The sequence below is a fragment of the Budorcas taxicolor genome, chromosome 9 (genome assembly GCF_023091745.1).
Source record: "Budorcas taxicolor isolate Tak-1 chromosome 9, Takin1.1, whole genome shotgun sequence".
NCBI classification, from domain to species: domain Eukaryota; kingdom Metazoa; phylum Chordata; class Mammalia; order Artiodactyla; family Bovidae; genus Budorcas; species Budorcas taxicolor.
The window spans coordinates 43,746,291-43,753,706 of record NC_068918.1 but is presented as its reverse complement, the minus strand read 5'-3'; the positions used below and the strand labels follow the sequence as shown (position 1 = coordinate 43,753,706).

Genomic DNA, 7,416 nt, shown 5'->3' with positions numbered 1-7,416 from the left:
TACTTTATTCTGTATAAATTTGTTAATAATAAAATATATAATATTGCTTTATATTGCCTAATAAAAATTTGAGAGGAAATATGACAATATTGCTAGAAATCTTATGTTGCAGGCAATACATGTAAAAAAGAAACTAGATTAAAAAAATCACTTGCTGTGACTAAGGGACAAAAAGGAATGAAATAAACAGAGCAGGTCTACCTAAGAATGTTTTGTTGTGATTTTGCAAGGATAGAGAAACCAAAAATGGATAAATGCACTATGGTTTAGCATAAAGATGGGCTTGGCTCTCAAAGAGCTGATTTCAAATGCTGACCAGTTTAGCCTCAAGAGCCTGGGCAAGACTTTTCTGAATTGAACCTCAGTTTCATCAACTACTGAAATAAAATTAAGTAATTAAGAAAATTAATTAAAAATTAATTAAGAAAAGAAGACTTTTTTCCTTACTTTTTAAATCTCCTGTCTTCAGAAAATTTGGGGATTCTAGAGAAGATGGAGCACGAGTGCATTCAGCTTGTAATCTCTGTGTATCCCATAGGTGTCTGTCCTTAAATTTCAAGGCATCCTTTTTAATACTTACATTTATTTATTTTTATATTATGCATTTACCTTTACATTTATGATACCTTCTTTTGTTAGTTTCTTTTTGCTAATAGGTGTAATGGAGTCTCAACATAACTTTTTGTTAGTAGGATCTAAAAATTATAAGTCCAGAGATGGGTACTTTATATTTTGCTTCAGTTTTGATCAATTTAGTGCTGGGAAGTTGAGGAAATAAAGGTTTTCAATACTATATGATCTTGAAACACTTAATCTGAAGAATGATTTGTAATATCTTAGCAGAGAAATTCTGTTGAGTAATATAAGACATACTTTTATTGGAGACAAACAGAATGGCTAAATACAGAAAAATATTACACTTAAGTATATTGAATGGTTTTGATATTTTTTCAGTAATATAATTTTGTTGATTGTTACACAAAGACTATAACTGTGTATTTGTCTGAAAATGGATTTCCTTTGAGCAGGTTAGAAAATGTGTTAGCTTTCATATCTGCTAGTGACTTACCCTGACTATAGTCTTCAACCCCTAAATACCATGTTCATTTCATTCATTTCAGTAGCTCAGTCGTGTCCGACTCTTTGCGACCCCATGAATCGCAGCACGCCAGGCCTCCCTGTCCATCACCAACTCCCGGAGATCACTCAGACTCACGTCCATTGAGTCAGTGATGCCATCCAGCCATCTCATCCTGGGTCGTCCCCTGCTCCTCCTGCCCCAATCCCTCTCAGCATCAGAGACTTTTCCAATGAGTCAACTCTTCACATGAGGTGGCCAAAGTACTGGAGTTTCAGCTTTAGCATCATTTCTTCCAAAGAAATCCCAGGGCTGATCTCCTTCAGAATGGACTGGTTAGATCTCCTTGCAGTCCAAGGGACCCTCAAGAGTCTTCTCCAACACCACAGTTCAAATGCATCAATTCTTCGGCGCTCAGCCTTCTTCACAGTCCAACTCTCACATCCATACATGACCACAGGAAAAACCATAGCCTTGACTAGACAGACCTTAGTCAGCAAAGTAATGTCTCTGCTTTTGAATATACTATCTAGGTTGGTCATAACTTTTCTTCCAAGGAGTAAGTGTCTTTTAATTTCATGGCTGCAGTCACCATCTGCAGTGATTTTGGAGCCCCCCAAAATAAAGTCTGACACTGTTTCCACTGTTTCCCCATCTATTTCCCATAAAGTGATGGGACCAGATGCCATGATCTTAGTTTTCTGAATGTTGAGTTTTAAGCCAACTTTTTTGCTCTCCTCTTTCACTTTCATCAACAGGCTATTTAGTTCCTCTTCACTTTCTGCCATAAGGGTGGTGTCATCTGCATATCTGAGGTTATTGATATTTCTCCCGGCAATCTTGATTCCAGCTTGTGTTTCTTCCAGTTCAGCGTTTCTCATGATGTACTCTGCATAGAAGTTAAATAAGCAGGGTGATAATATATAGCCTTGAAGTACTCCTTTTCCTATTTGGAACCTGTCTGTCATTCCATGTCCAGTTCTAACTGTTGCTTCCTGGCCTGCATATAGATTTCTCAAGAGGCAGGTCAGGTGGTCTGGTATTCCCATCTCTTGAAGTATTTTCCACAGTTTATTGTGATCCACACAGTCAAAGGCTTTGGCATAGTCAATAAAGCAGAAATAGATGTTTTTCTGGACCTCTCTTGCTTTTTCCATGATCCAGCGGATGTTGGCAATTTGATCTCTTGTTCCTCTGCCTTTTCTAAATCCAGCTTGAACATCAGGGAGTTCACGGTTCACATATTGCTGAAGTCTGGCTTGGAGAATTTTGAGCATTACTTTACTAGCATGTGAGATGAGTGCAATTGTGTGGTAGTTTGAGCATTCTTTGGCATTGCCTTTCTTTGGAATTGGAATGAAAACTGACCTTTTCCAGTCCTGCGGCCACTGCTGTTTTCCAAACTTGCTGGCATATTGAGTGCAGCACTTTCACAGCATCATCTTTCAGGATTTGAAACATGTCAACTGGAATTCCATCACCTCCACTAGCTTTGTTCGTAGTGATGGTTTCTAAGGCCCACTTGACTTCACATTCCAAGATGTTTGGCTCTAGATTAGTGATCACATCATCATGATTATCTGGGTCATGAAGATCTTTTTGTACAGTTCTTCAGTGTATTCTTGCCACCTCTTCTTAATATCCTCTGCTTCTGTTAGGTCCATACCATTTCTGTCCTTTATTGAGCCCATCTTTGCATGAGATGTTCCCTTGGTATCTCTAATTTTCTTGAAGAGATCTCTAGTCTTTCCCATTCTGTTGTTTTCCTCTATTTCTTTGCATTGATCGCTGAAGAAGGCTTTCTTATCTCTTCTTGCTATTCTTTGGAACTCTGCATTCAGATGCTTATATCTTTCCTTTTTTCCTTGGCTTTTCACCTCTCTTCTTTTCACAGCTATTAGTAAGGCCTCCCCAGACAGCCATTTTGCTTTTTTGCATTTCTTTTCCATGGGGATGGTCTTGATCCCTGTCTCCTGTACAATGTCACGAACCTCCGTCCATAGTTCATCAGGCACTCTATCTATCAGATCTAGGCCCTTAAATCTATTTCTCACTTCCACTGTATAATCATAAGGGATTTGATTTAGGTCATACCTGAATGGTCTAGCGGTTTTCCCTACTTTCTTCAATTTAAGTCTGAATTGGCAATACGGAGTTCATGATCTGAGCCACAGTCAGCTGCTCCCGGTCTTGTTTTTGTTGACTGTATAGAGCTTCTCTATTTTTGGCTGCAAAGAATATAATCAATCTGATTTCCATGTTGACCATCTGGTGATGTCCATGTGTAGTCTTCTCTTGTGTTGTTGGAAGAGGGTGTTTGCTATGACCAGTGCATTTTCTTGGCAGAACTCTATTAGTCTTTGCCCTGCTTCATTCAGCATTCCAAGGCCAAATTTGCCTTTTACTCCAGGTGTTTCTTGACATCCTACTTTTGCATTCCAGTCCCCTATAATGAAAAGGACATCTCTTTTGGGTGTTAGTTCTAAAAGATCTTGTAGGTCTTCATAAAACCCTTCAACTTCAATTTCTTCAGTGTTACTGGTTGGGGCATAGACTTGGATAACTGTGATTTTGAATGGTTTGCCTTGGAGACGAACAGAGATCATTCTGTCGTTTTTGAGATTGCATCCAAGTACTGCATTTTGGACTCTTTTGTTGACCATGATGGCTACTCCATTTCTTCTGAGGGATTCCTGCCCTCAGTAGTAGATGTACTGGTCATCTGAGTTAAATTCACCCATTCCAGTCCATTTTAGTTCGCTGATTCCTAGAATGTCGACGTTCACCCTTGCCATCTCTTGTTTGACTACTTCTAATTTGCCTTGATTCATGGACCTGACATTCCAGGTTTCTATGCAATATTGCTCTTTACAGCATCGGACCTTGCTTCTATCACCAGTCACATCCACATCTGGGTATTGGTTTTGCTTTGGCTCCATCCCTTCATTCTTCCTGGAGTTATTTAACCTGCAAATAGACTGATGAGGCTGTAATTCATGGAATGGAAAGGCCCATGAAGGGAGCAGCGAATGTGGTAGTAGAGGCAGAGAGGAGACAATAACAGGCCTTGTGCACCATATTTAGAGATTACACTATCTTTACCTGATCTTCAGAATTATAATTTTGAATGGCTGCATAATACACACATCATTCATATATTCTACTGCTTGGCTTTTTTCCTTTCTAACCAATAACTCTTATGGTTCTGGCTGTTAAGCTTGGCTACACATTAGAACCACCCATGGTGAGGCTTAAGGTTGAATGAACCTGGACCCATGATTTGGAGATTCTGATTAAATTGTTGTGATGGTTTGGTTGGGGGATGTGATATCTTTGACTGACTACTGCCTCCTCAAGTAATTTCAGTTTTCTCTTTGGGCAATTCAACATTTGTTCTTGTTAGGGGTTTCATCATTCATTCTTTCCTATATATTACTTCAGGAGTCGCTTGAAGGATCTTCCTTCTTATAAAATCATCTTTAGCTTTGATTAGTTGATGAAAGGAGGGACAAACTGACTGACTGACTAGATGACCCGCTCCCACACGCCCCCTACAAGGGCTCAGAAGCAGGCGAACGCCACAGGCAATGCCGCTGGCAACGCTGCCCTGCCCAGCCCAAGCCCGAAGGCGGCAGCCTGGCGATCACTTTCAAGATTTTTTCCTTTTTGCAGAACTTATGGTTAACGTTTGGAGAAGGCGATGGCACCTGACTCCAGTACTCTTGCCTAGAAAATCCCATGGACGGAGGAGCCTGGTAGGTTGCAGTCCATGGGGTTTCGAAGAGTCGGACAGGACTGAGCGACTTCACTTTCATTTTCACTTTCATGCATTGGAGAGGGAAATGGCAACCCACTCCAGTGTTCTTGCCTGGAGAATATCAGGGGTGGGGGAGCCTTCTGGGTTGCTGTCTATGGGGTCGCACAGAGTCGGACACGACTGAAACGACTTAGCAGCAGCAGCAGCAGCATGGTTAAAGTTCCTGTGGGGTTGTATTTTTCCTGCTAATTGCTGCTTTTCCAAAGCCTCGTGTTAATGTTCCCCGATGACAGTGGCTTTTACGCTACCATTGTCGCGGTGGTGGGGCTGCATGTGGTGCTGGCGGTGTTTGTGTTCAACTTGTGGAAGGAGGGGCTGCCTGACTGGCAGAAAGAGAAAAACGAGTAGCGCAGCACTTTCCTCCGAGCTGCAGGCATGGGGCAGGTGTGCACCGAAAGGGGTTTTCTTTGTGTTTAAAAAAAAAGGGGGGGGGGTTAAGTTTTATTTATTTCTGTTTAAGTAGGGCAGAGGGTGGTGGGGAGGGAAATTAAGTATTTACTGCAGCTTATACTTAGGTAAAAATGTGGGTGGGGGGAGGGCTAACATCTTTCTCGATGGTCTGTGACGTGCCAAGTGCTTTTTGTTCTAGACATAACGCTTTTGACTGAGATCATGTTTGACCAATGTAAATATTAGTGTCAAACTAGAAGCTATGATAAAGTAGCACTACTTAGTAGATGTGGAAATTTTCTTCATGTTAAACTATGTGTCGCGATGTAATTTTTATGGCTTGGCTCAAACGACAGTTTAGGAGCAGCCTCATTGATGTGGATGTGCTGTTACTGCTTTCTAACTCTGCCTGCTGTGTGGTCTATTATGATGATGAGGTTGACAAAGTAAACCAGTATCAAGGACTAAGTGTAGAAGACCTGGAAAAAATAGAAATAGATACTGAACCCACTCTTTTTGGTGAAGCCAAAGTTCTCCTGCATGAGGTTGCACTACAGATATAAAGAAGCAAGTGGCTATTCCACACACTGAAAGCTATAATGTGCAACCCAGAAGAGGATGGAAAAGATACCCTTCAGTGCATTGAGGAGATGCTGCAGATCACCAAGCAAGCCATGGGATTAGACGTACCTATAATAGAGAAAAAGCTTGAGAGGAAGAGCAGTAAACCTCATGAAACCATCATCGGCATCAGATCTCAAAACCAAGGCTCTCTGGCCCAGGGGAAAAAAACCTTTTAGTGAGCAAAATTTCATCTCTAAATCAAAAAGTGAAACAGACCAAATCCAATGTAAACATTGGTTAATCTACGAAAGCTCAGAAACTTCACAAAACTTGAAATGGAAGTTAACTTTCTAAAACCAAACTTTAAAGTAAATCTTTGGAAATCAGATAGTAGTCTTGAAACCATGGAAAATACAAGTGTGATGGATAATAAAGCCCAGGCAGAGTCAGAAGGGGAAATGTCTTCAGATAATAACTCGTATCACTCTGATGAATTTCTTACAAATTCCAAGTCTGATGAAGACAGGCAGCTAACTCTTCACAGAATGTAGTGCCAACGGACTCTATTCTTCCTAGTTGTGGTATCATTGCTTCAGCACCTTGATTAGGCAGTCGATCCCAGTCTATTAGCAGCACTGATATCAGCATTCATGTTCCTTCAGAGGTTACTATTGCTCATGAAAGTGGGCTTGGAAAAGGCCATGAGTCTTCTTTGAAGAAAAGTCCTTCCCCTGGCAACATACAGACATTGACTGGCTTTGCCAAGCCTGTGGATATTTACTGCTACAGATTTGTTCAAGATGCACAAAACAAAATGACCCACCTATCAGAAACCAGATCTATTTCTCAGCAGGCTAGTGAGGAAGGCCATCAAACAACCAATCAAGTTTCTAGCAAAGAAACTCCGTTTGAATCGATAGAACAGATACCTTCTCCACCTTCTCAATTAGATGTGTCTTTTCTTGCAGCAGGCCCACAGTTTTTGTCAGTTGAACCAGTGCATTCAGTTGTATCTCAAAAGACCCCTGGCTCTGAATTTGGCATGCTTGAACTTGAGAGAGAGCTTCATGTAACTCCTTCTCCTTCAGAGAGCTGTAGCAGCAGAGCAGTCTCTCCTTTTGCAAAGATTTGAAGTTCTGTGGTCCAGTTTGCTAACATTACCCAAGCTGGGTTAACCCAAGGGATAAACTTTGCAGTGGCAAAGGTTCAGAAGAGCCCTGCAGATCCTGAAGTAGTTAATGAAGTCCAGCAAAATGAACTTAAAAATATGTTTACACAATGCCAGACACGAATAACTGAGATTTAGTTTTTAGTCACACAGAATCCTGTGGCTTTTATTCAACCCTCTAAAAAAAGAGGTGTCACAGAGCCTGTACTGTATGTGAATCTAGGGATCACAAATTCTAATTACGTTCATTTGGAAGGGTTTTAAAAGGCCGAACCTAAGCAGATTTCCAAATTTGAGAGCTAGGACAATGGAGGTGCATTATCCTAGAATAGGACCTAAGTAGCTACAGAGCAGTTTGTCTCTTCACAAGTAATTCAGGAATAGATTACTTTGGGACAT

General features: G+C 40.9%; 1 pseudogene; it reads left to right on the top strand.

The window, feature by feature from the left end:
* The first annotated feature begins 5,599 nt into the window (after nucleotides 1-5,599).
* On the top strand, nucleotides 5,600-7,155 carry LOC128053524 (phosphatidylinositide phosphatase SAC2-like; annotated as a pseudogene).
* The last annotated feature ends 261 nt before the right edge of the window (nucleotides 7,156-7,416 follow it).